At 40.0% G+C, this 12,032-nt stretch overlaps 1 protein-coding gene across 2 annotated transcripts in view; it reads right to left on the bottom strand.

The window, feature by feature from the left end:
- ube2e2 (ubiquitin-conjugating enzyme E2E 2) overlaps positions 1-12,032 on the bottom strand; it is a 30,114-nt gene that overhangs the window by 3,531 nt on the left and 14,551 nt on the right. The gene's annotated exons all lie outside the window — the stretch shown is intronic.

The following is a 12,032-nucleotide window of genomic DNA, read 5'->3' as shown; positions in this document are numbered from 1 at the left end:
ATACTTAGAGATTGGGAGCAGGATTGCAGCAGCACAGAAAACACATGACTAGCAAAGTCACCAATCGCTTTGTTCATCTTGACAAGCACCAATAATCTGTGACTGACGTTTCCAGGTGGCCATGTCAGAATGAAATGACTAGCAAGTTATGCTTTCTCCACAACATAATAACCTCAAATAGCGCGACTTGAGTATCAAACAAGTGTCTGACTCAGTGCATGCCCATGAGAATGGATCAGTCTCCACAAATAGAATGAAAGGACGAGACGCTTCCTCTTTCCTGTAGTGTCAACACATTCAGATTTCATCTTATACTATTTATTTTTCTAAAGCAACTATTCGAAGCCTTCTTTAATTAGTTAAGGGACTTGAATATTTTTCAATAGCTGTTTTGTGCCCATAAGAGCAATGCAAATATGGACTTATCTTGATGAGGCACAAAGGAAATCTGTTTTATACTGGTATGATTTGGAAATGACTTAAGCATATCATCTGGAGACCATATTGGGAAATATTCATTGTCAGTGCATTGCAACAGGGCAGATGTGGCCTATTAATAGCTAGCTGTAATGAATCTGTAATGAAGAAATATTCTGATGTTGCTTAGGTGGGTGAGGTAACCACTGCACTGTTCATGGAGAAAATGAGTTGCAACCAGACACAGGGAGAACTGTTTTTATGTGGGTGGGGGAAGAAGTTATTTACTCATCTACACATCCCTGCACCAGAGGTAATCTGCAAATTTAATGAGTCATATTCACAAGGCCCGAAACAGAAGAAAGATGAGTAAAATGGGAAGGTTGTATGTGAAATTATACAACGAGAACTACTGGTTTTCATTTTCCGTTGTAAAGGGTTTTGTTACAGTGTGCCATTTTGAACGCACACTTTAGCTGTAGGCAATTTCCTTTTCAATACTCACGGGAAAAAATCAAATTTAAATCAAGCGCCTACATAAAACATGATTCAAGGTGAAAAACTCATTGTAGCTTGATGCAATAATAAAAAATAAATACCTCCCACTGTGCCAGATGTGTGATCCTTTTCAAAGCAGCACAGATACAGGGACTCTTTCATGTCCTTTGAGGCAGATCACTTTCCAGCCCAGATGAGATAGATGAGACAGCATGGCAGAGGATCCACTCTACACCACCTCTGTGTAGATCTGACAACACACGGACCTCTGGGTAAAGGCTAAGTCAATAGTTTAAAGTACATGCCACGACTGTAGGTTGCCCGGCAACCACCCCCCCACCCCACCCGCAGGGATTGCGGTGCTTTGTGGAGGCTGCCTAAGCATTCAGGACCTGACTGACAGTGTCTCATTAGAACAGTGGAGTGGGAGAGCAGGGCCGAGGCCACAGCATCGGACAGAGAGAGGCTGTCTAGGTTAAGGATATCGACTGAATCAGCATCCTGAATGGCCAGGTTTAGGTGTCAAGGGAGATTCTGCACACCCTTACATCCTGCTTTGGTCATGGGATGAATAGAGATGTTTTATAGCAGATCCTATTCACCAAGCCCAAAACTGTGCAAGGGGTATAAGTAATCATTACTAAACCACTTTAAAAATGCACAATGATTTTTAATGCTAGTCAAAGGATTGCAATTTTGGATGCTTACCATTCATAGGGAATGAATGTGCCTGCTCAAAATCTTACGTCAAGTCGCTAGACTTTAACCCCAGATCTAACCCGAGACTAGTTTGACTGCATATAGGCCTATAGCCGAATACTGCGATTTCGCAACAGTAATAGAGCTCTCCTCGCTCTACTATGGGAACACTCATCCTTTAATGCAGACATATGAGTTCAATACACATGACATTAACACATGAAATCGCTACGGTTTACAATAATATCCTCTGTGCGACTCGAGAGTTATAATAAATCTACAGGACGTCAGTAGATTTCTTTGAGTCACAGAGTATTTGGGTCATTTCTTCCAAGAATCTGGGATGCATTAGTGTGCGGGTGTCCGTGAGAATCTACCACTAGCCATCCTCTGCGATTACACTCATGTGGGAATGGCTCCGACAGCTGGAGTGCTGCCTCCGCAACAGAATGCAACCCAACAGAATCCCCAAATAAAACCCCTCAGGCCCGATTTACTCTGCTTTCAAACCACTTATCATCTTGTTTGAATCCAAATGTTAAAAAACAGAATGCCAAGCTAAAACATGTTATGCTTGTCAGTTAGCTAGGCATGGTTGATTCCTTTTTAACATGATACAAGTTGTATCTCATATTTTATCATGCCATATTCTAAATGGAATAATACACTGGTAAATCTGGCATACATATAGACATTTTCAATTAACGGAAGATGGCTATTCATATGACCACAGACACAAAACCACTGACTAGATCATCTACATGATGTTGAACGACGACATGGACAAACCACATACATATCATAATGAACCATGTTCATTTCATGCATGCTCTTACATGCCCATAGACAGTGGACAAAGAATCTATTCTGAAATACATCTCATTACTGCCTTAATTTTGCCGGACCTCAGAAAGAGGTCTCTATAATAAATACAAATAACACCATTTCAATATAAAATATACTAGGCTGGCTGACACAAAGGAACCCTAACAAAATGTTGTTTTTATGGAGGCGGTGTACTGCAGGCCTTCTCCATTCATACGCCGTTCCACTTCACACCAACATTACTGGAAACTATCCATGTAACAAGCTGTGATCCATAAGTAACGGAGACCAGACATAATTTCCATATATATTGAATGACCTTTCCTTGCAGTGGCTGTGAGAGACTAGTGCACCCCGTGTCCCATTTAACATGGTCTATATTACATGATTCCAGACAATCTAGAGATTGTGCCAACATGCCAAAACCTTTATCTTGTTGTATGGCGATTACAGTAATCTCTGGCAAATCGGTGACCTTCCCTCCCCGGGCTATCGCCAGCTCTGGTAATTCTCCCTGACATCAGGGAAGCAGTTGAGTTGACGAGCAGATGCAGACAGGTGATCAGCCTGTGTCATTTATCCTACTCATGATGACAGAGACAAGCCGATGACAGTGTTCTACCGCTGCTGACCTCAGTTACAGGGAACATTGCTTGATTGCGCATGAGACAGACAAAAATCCACAACTCAGACCATTCTAGGAGGGCCCATGCTGTTCACTTACAGTATTTATTCAATTTTGTGGGTTATTTTCTGGCAAGCACTCACTGAGTGTAGGAGTGTGTCTGTTCGGCAGAATGTCTAAAATGTTCTCTCTATTCCACCTTTGACATCTGCTGTGCAGCCAGAGACAAGAGAGCACAAAAAGGTTAAGACAGTGTAATTTATTCTTCAACTTATTAGCTTGTTAACACAACAAGCTAATAACTGGTAGAAGACAGACAGAACCAAGCTCACAGACAGAAACTATGCCAGAATTTGTAGTTCAGTTCAAGGTCAAAAGCTGTCAAAGCGTACAAAATAATAATAATTCATATATGCTGTCAGAAGGCATAGTAGCAACAACCATACTAAATCAACAAATTAAAAAGGCATTTGGGTACATGTTCATGTGTTGAATTGTTAACGTACAAGGCCAGGGAACTGTATGGATGTGGAGACTAGAGAAAGTACCTTCTTTTGCCGTACCAACTGAACATGTGCTTGGTGCAAGTGGCCCAATCCTCCAGGACCACAGTTCCTTAAAACAATTGAGCAATAACCTTTTATACCTCAAGCTGTTCAGTATGTTGCTGTATAAAAAGGTCTCAAAATTGACCGCCACAGCAAAAGGTGTTGTATAAAAGAGTAACGGAACCCATAATTGAATGTGATTCAGTCGGTTTTGGCGCTTTTTAATGCTGCCATGTGCAAATAGAGCTATTATCTTAATTATGCACCATTCCAGTTAATTTCCCTTAGGCACTTTTCTTTACTAATGGCATAGTCATTCAGTTAAGATCTTCTGTTCCATTGGCGCGGCGGCTGTGGCGGTTATCAGAAAAGGAACTTAATGATGCAATCTTCGTTTCCCCTGACCGTGAAAGCAAAGCGCCGATGACCAATTACCATGTAGCTCAGCAGCAGAGGTGACACCTCCCTCCCCGGCCTTTCGTCTTTATTTGCACAAATGACATGGTTTGTTTTTAAATCAAGCCTTTTTATTGTTCATCCTTACTATGAATACTGTAATTATTTGCCTGTGATTTATCCTGAAACAAGCATTTCTGGCAGAAATGGTTGAATATGTGCACGGTTTCTTCGAGTCCAAGTGAACCACATACCAATACTTACCCCTAACAGGCCATTTCACATGCTGGTTCAATCCATTTAAACTACCTTCCATTTGGTATTGATGAGAATGTGTACTTTGGAAGGTACTTCAGATACTTTTATGACATCAATAGGTAATAAAATATTTTCTATTCCCATTCCTCCATTTTAATTTACTAAGATGTTTCTGAAAAACAGGGACTTTGGTGGGTAAACATCGCTCTCCTCACAGCATTGCTGGTGCCTGAAGCAAGCTTTCTTATGCATTGCAAATGTGTCTCAGGACTCTCCATAAATAATGTATAGCATATATCATAATACACAGGCTTCGCATACATGAATGACTCAAAATGATGAGTCATTAAAAAATAAATCACTTAACCCACAAAGTTTGTGTGTACTGAACTGAAGTATGTTACAACAAACAAAGGAGGCCATACTTTAAGTAGCTACATCAGAAAAGCAACGCTGCTCTCACTCCAAACCCTTAACCATTCAGCCATGACCAGAGGTTTTTTCAGTACACATAACCCCCCCACAAAGCTGCAGCTCCCGGGGCAGTTGCTTGGCCTTGTGGCCAAGGAAATGGACTCGTTACCAGAAGGTTACTGGCAGAGATGAGTGGTGTGGTGTTATTCTTTGGTGAAGCACATGATTTATAGCCTGGTTTCCGTCTCTACTCAGCTATTACCTTCCAATCCTTTCGGCAATTCTATCATTAATGAGCTCGAGGAGATCAAAGGATTTGATCTCAAATCGATAACCCGCACAGCTATCATCCAATCACAATGTTTATGCAAATGAGACAGAGCAAAACGTTCTAATTTACTTCATAAATTTGATTGGAAACATTCAAACATTGGGTATTCTGATGTAATACATTTCATTGTAAACAAACATTTGGTGTTGGAAGAACAGATGTTTCCCCATTTAATGCATTTTTACCACCAGCCAATGTGATCAGAGCAGCTAAACCACAATATAAAACACAACATGCAACAATTTCAAATATTTTACTGAGTTACAGTTCATATAAGGAAATCAGTAAATTGAAATAAATTCATTAGGCCCTAACCTATGGATTTCACATGACTGGGAATACAGATCTGCATATGTTGATCACAGATACCTTAATTTCTTTTAAAAGGGTAGGGGCGTGGATCAGAAAACCAGTCAGTATCTGGTGTGACCACTATTTCCCATATGCAGCTTGACATCTCCTGCATAGACTTGATCATGCTGTTGATTGTGGCCTGTGGAATGTTGTCCCAGTCCTCTTCAATATTTGCAGTAAGTGGAACACGCTGTCGTACACGTCGATCCAGAGCATCCCAAACAGGCTCAACGGGCACAATGTCTGGTGAGTATGCAGGCTATGGAAGAACTGGGTCATTTTCAGCTTCCAGGATTTGTGTACAGATCCTTGTGACATGGAGTCATACATTATTATGCTGAAACATGAGGTGACGGAGGCAGATGAATGGCACGAGAATGGGCTCAAAGGATCTCGTCACTATCTCTACGCATTCAAATTGCCATCGATAAAATGCAATTGTGTTCGTTGTCGGTAGCTTATGCCTGTCTATGTCATAACCCCACAGCCACCATGAGGCACTCTGTTCACAATGTTGACATCAACAAACCACTCAGCCACACAACATCTGCCTGGTACAGTTGAAACCGGGATTCATCCATGAAGAGCACACTTTTTCAGTGTGCCAGTGGCCATTGAAGGTGAGCATTTGCCCACTGAAGTCGGTTGCGATGCCAAACTGCAGTCAGGTCGAGATCCTGGTGAGGATGACGAGCACACGGATGAGCTTCCCTGAGGAGGTTTCTGACAGTTAGTGCAGAAATTGTTTGCTTGTGCAAACCTACAGTTTGTCCGGGTAGCTCGACTCAGACCATCCCCGCAGGTAAAGAAGCTGAATATGGTGGTCCTGGGTTTGCGTGGTTACACGTGGTCTGCAGTTGATGTGAGGCCAGTTTAACATACTGCCAAATTCTCGAAAATGACGTTGAGGCAACTAATGGTAGATAAATGAACATTCGTTTATCTGGCAACAGCTCTGGTTGACATTCCTGCAGTCAGCATACCAATTGCACGCTCCTTCAAAACTTGAGACATCTGTGGCATTGTGTTGTGTGTCAAAACTGCACATTTTAGAGTGGCCTTTTATTGTCCCCAGCACAAGGTGGACCTGTGTAATGATAACTTTGTTTAATCAGCTTCTTGATATGCCACACCTGCCAGGTCAATGGATTATCTTGGCAAGGAGAAATGCTCACTAACAGGGATGTAAACAAATTTGTGCACAAAATTTGGGAGAAACATGTTTTTTGTGCGCATGGAACATTTCAGCTCATGAAACCAACACTTTACATCTTGCGTTTGTATTTTTGCGAAGTATATTTTTTAATTGCTCAAAATATGTCACAAAAAAATATTGCTACTTCTGGGACACGCATTGGACTAGGCTACTGGTTCAAGAGTTCTAAGAGACATACAGAGAGGATGGAAGAGAGAGGCCAGTGGCGATGCATGAATTGCGCAAAAAGTGAACAGTGAAGACAGAGAAGAGAGAAGTTAATTCATAGGCTGGGGGATTAACAGTGGTGGAAAAAGTACCCAATTGTCATACTTGAGTAAAAGTAAAGATACCGTAATAGAAAATTACTCAAGTGAAAGTCACAAAGTAAAACACTACATGAGTACAAATCTAAAAGTATTTGGTGTTAAATATACTTAAGTATCAAAATTAAAAGTATGAATCATTTTAAATTCCTTATTTTAAGCAAACCAGACGCCACCGTTATCTGTTTTTTATTTTTTTATTTACTGGTTGTCGGGCCACACTTCAACACTCAGACATAATTTACAAACAAAGCATGTGTGTGCAGTGAGTCCGTCAGATCAGAGGCAGTAGTGATGACTATTAGTTAATATTAGTGATAATCTATTTACTTTGAGGTTTCAAGTAAGGAATATGACACGGTTATTAAAGCTATACCTAGTGGGATAAAAACTATACTTCAGAATAATGTATATTTTGGAATATCCACAATTGTAAGCGATATCCAGGTGAACGGCATAGGTCTACTCGATACGAAATTCAACAATCGTTTATTAAGGGATATTTTCTACAGGAAGTCTATTCCCTCTGCGATATTTGGTTGGGCTTCATCGTTTGATGTAAACTGGCACCGTGCTTGGCTCACTCCACACAAATTTATGATGACCAATAAAGTAAAGGAGATCTCCTTTAAGATTATCCATAGATTCTATCCGTGTAATAGCTTGATTTCTAAATATATACCTGATGTTACCAGTGAATGCAGTTTTTGTGAACTAGAAATGGAATCTATTGAACACTTATTCTGTCATTGTTTATATAGTGAAGTGTTCTGGACTGATGTAAAACTATATATATATATATATATATATATATCTTGGCCTCAAATTGCATACAACCATTGAAATTTCTAGGTTTGACATTATTTTACTACACTGATTCCACAGTTGAACGTATTGAACGTACACCCAGAGAACACAACTGTGAAGAGTTTACGGGAATATTAGCGTCATAGCTCTTATTGTGGGACTTTGACTATGGAAAATCACCTCCCTAGTCTGCCTATTGTGTGTATTGACATTCATATTGCATTGTACAGCCGAACCCCATCTTACCCCATTTAATTGATCCCCAACTGTTAGGCATCAGCCTACTCAGTGGCATGATTCCACTATTTATGGCATGATTCCACTATTTGTATTATTGACTTTCATTGAGACTTATTTTGAAGGCTAATTGCAAATTCCACTATTGTGGCTGGCTTCACATAGCTGGGTCCGACCACCATTAATCAAATAAGAACTGTCTTATAAATTAGGGGTATTTTAGATGATGACACTTAGCTAAATAGTACGCTAGCTAACTATAGCTACTGAAACAGATGTCGTTTTGCTATGTTTTTGGGGAAGACCATTGTTCGCATCCATTAGATTGCTAGCCTTTTTACGACCAGCACTGTCCAGAGCTTGGGGAAGCATTTCTGTGCTCTTACCAACGGCGCCAGACAAAACTTTACCAGCATCATAGCATACGTATCGGTGAATCGATGTGACATATGAAATATGAGTGATCGTGTAATCAATGTGTAATATAACTACGTCAAATGAATGAACGTGTTAAATTATTACATCACTTGCAGTCATATTCGGGTCCCGATTGGTCAACAAGCTTATTTGACACGTCAGATAGTGTTATTTGATGTGTTTCAAACCGTGTTCCATACAAACATGAATAGAATGGGCTGGCAATTTGACTGGTAAACTCATGGGTACAATCGCAATGGCTGTCTCGTATTGTGATGCAATAATTTACATAGTAAAGTAGAATGTTCATTCAAATTATGCTAACTGATGAGGGTCATGCAAATAAATGTGTTTTTAGTTCTCTCAGCTGAGTTAAATCAGTAAATCACAGCCCATATTGATGGGTACTTGGGATTCAAATTTCGGCCGACTAACTGACCCTAAACCGGTCAACAAACGGGTACATTTTTTCATAAACAGTAAAATGACTTGACCAACAGAAAATATTATCAGAGATCTGTATACAACGACGAGATGCTTATCTTTCCGCACTAACGATGGCAGTCGTCCCAAGGCGGTAAGGCAGGCGACAAATGTAGGCCCCATAGAAATAAACCCATAGAAACGCATTGGATTTATTTTGGACAGATCTGGGTGAGAGTAAAACCTCTCACTTCGCCTATTCCTCTCTGATACTATGTATACATACAAGGACCGGACATTTTTTATTAAGCGCATGGAAAAATGAAACAATAGCAAGCCTATCGTCCTACAGTCAAAAGGCTATAGACTATTATTGAACATGCAACTCATGTAATGAAGCAGTTAATAAAACACATTTTCAAACATTTGCGGAAAACTGCGCATCTAATGCGAGCAGTTCCATATGTGACCGAGATTAAAATCGCAGTTAGAAATTTAGAGGGGGAATCTAATAGCCACTATGATGGGTTGCCAAAATGACTAAGATTGTGCCTTTGGCTTCTAGACAACGATAGAGTTGATATGAAAACCAATAGAACAAGATATAAATGCTAGTTAATGGCATGAGGAAGTCTATAACATAATTGCTTCCACGTTTCTATTGCTTGATTTTCGCAGAGCTACTTTGAAGCAAGGTAAGACATGCCTCATTATTTGACGTAAAGTAAAACGTTCAGGTTTCAAACAATTATACCGCTTCAAGCTCACACGGCAAAGTGGTGGGTGGCGCTCTGATAGGTAGGCTATAGCCTATGCATAAGAATGGCGAATGGGAGGACGCGCTTTAGGATTTGAGATTGACAAATGAAAATAGCTTATTTTTAATAAATCGTGGCCACCAAAGTTATCACACGATTTCATTTAGAATTGTTATTTTTTTGCGCAATGACTAAGCTTACAAAAGCAGGTTTCACTCCAGTAGCCTACAGGCGTTTTGAGGAGCAACTCTCCCGCTGTTTTACAGGTGGTGGGCTATTCCGCTCCTCAAACTAGGCTCTGTATGCTGTGCGCGTGTGATAAACAAAATGCATGACAACTAACGAAAACACACACGCACCAATTGGATTCAACAAATGTATGCAAATTACCCTATAGCGCAATAAGCATGACGGGTCAAATGTATTTTCGGCAACTAACCGACTAATATCCCTAATGTGTACACTTCCTGCTTTTACTCTATGGGTACACTTGCAATGGCCGCCAGTCCACCTATTCATTATACGATCATTGACATTCTATTTCTATGGCAGCACATGCTGTCCGGAATGGAGGAAAGCAGAAAATGTGCCCCCCCCCACCAAAAAAACAAATATATACATTTAATTTGTTTTGCTATTCAAACGGTTATTACGGAGATTGCGGTCATTTGGCTGGCCAATTACCAGTAACCAAAATTCCAGTCACAGCCCTATCGGTATCCTGTATTGCCTCATTTAAAAAAAAGTTTGTCCAGCTGATTAAATATTTTAGGCCTAGGCCACATTTGTGCCGACATCGCAGAAAAAAAAGGTATTATTCATTCATATAGGCTCTCAGGTTATTACTCATCTGATAATGACACGTCATTTACAAGTTGTCACCACGAGAAATCTCAGTTGATTTGATGAACAAATTGTACATTTTTGTCTGTACGATAGAAATAACTGAGATGGTAAAATGAAACCTAATCCTCTTGGGACGGTCTATTATTTGTAACTCGGAGAAACCCATTAAGCTTTGAGATGGTATCCCTGCCAAAATGGTAATGCGATCAAGAGCAACTGTTTACTTTGGAGTTATTTGTTCCTTTGTCAAGATTTGACTGTTTGCTTACACGTTAGCTGTGGATTACCATCCTGTCAGTCTCAATGACCTAAACAGCTTCTGTAAACCAATTGTATAATGGCTAGACTTCACCATAAAGTGGCCACGTGATGCGTCACACTTGGATTCCCATAGAACACATTAACATTTGGGACAAATGTTTATGGGAAGTGCTGCACAAACGAGGACATTGAGAATCCAATAACACGCATGAATCAAGACAGGCTGTGTTAGCTTTCAAACAAGTGCCTTGGTGGAGGGCAATAAGGATAAATTAAAGTGAGATGATGTCTGAGGTCTGGAACAAAGCATGTTAACTTCAGTCACTCACAGCTAATTTATTTTCCACTCAACTTACTCTGCAAAACAACTGACAGACTGTTCATTAGAACATGCTTAGTTCAACAGATGCTACACCAGCTCAGTTTTATCAAAAGCATTTGAGGTGAAACATTTTACATCTTGTACAGGTGTAGGATCTCAGTTTGACCTACATTGCCACAGCAAAATAATAATGCTGCAACAGGATTGTAACATTTAGTCCATAATGTTGCTTGATCAGCGGTAGGCTATTAACTGGCCAAAAGTAGGCTACATGAAAAGTGCAATACTGTTAATATAGCCATGTGTTTGTTTATGTAAATCAATTCTCAGCAACAAAAGACTGATAAAATTAAGATCCTGTATTTGTACTAGGGTTTAATATTTTCCCTGTGTTTTACAAAATGTTCCATCCCAATAATAAATCGCTTTCCTCCAGAGTAACCTGGTATTTCTCGCCAAAACTGTAAGTGTCATTCTAAAGCATATAAATATGTCTGGATTTGATTAAAGCTTTGATCGGGATGAAAATTCAAGCCTGATGCTACCTGAGCCAGATTATGAGCACTACATTAAACACATTTTAGGAGCCCAAACACCAAAAAGCACCAATGATTGTGCCGTTATCCAATAGTACATATGATAGGCTATCGCACATTACGCACGACAGAAAAACATAAAAGCCCATATATGTATGCTCTCTTGGGTAAATAAATTAAACAAGCGCCAGTAATCTTTGAGTGTGGATTGTATTACTGTACTATATGGACTGGAATTACACACCCCGTTCAAACCATGAAGCTGGGAGAGAACACGCAATGCTGGTGGAAAACATGCATGCAGAAACCCCAAAATAAAACAAATCCCATCCCAGACATAGATTACGATAGTAAAACTGATCAGCGATATGTTTATGTTGTAATGCAATGGATGTTTGCCATCAGTTTATCACTAAACCACCCAAAACACACCCACCCACCCACATTGTAAATACCAATCCCAGACATTATGATAGGGAAATTGATCATGGATGTTTATGTTGTAATCCTATGGATGTTTGGCCATCAGGACATCCCAG

The sequence above is a fragment of the Oncorhynchus mykiss genome, chromosome 3, assembly GCF_057628025.1.
Source record: "Oncorhynchus mykiss isolate SJ-2025 chromosome 3, ASM5762802v1, whole genome shotgun sequence".
NCBI classification, from domain to species: domain Eukaryota; kingdom Metazoa; phylum Chordata; class Actinopteri; order Salmoniformes; family Salmonidae; genus Oncorhynchus; species Oncorhynchus mykiss.
The sequence above is the reverse complement of the archived record's forward strand: the minus strand, read 5'-3'. Positions and strand labels throughout refer to the sequence as shown.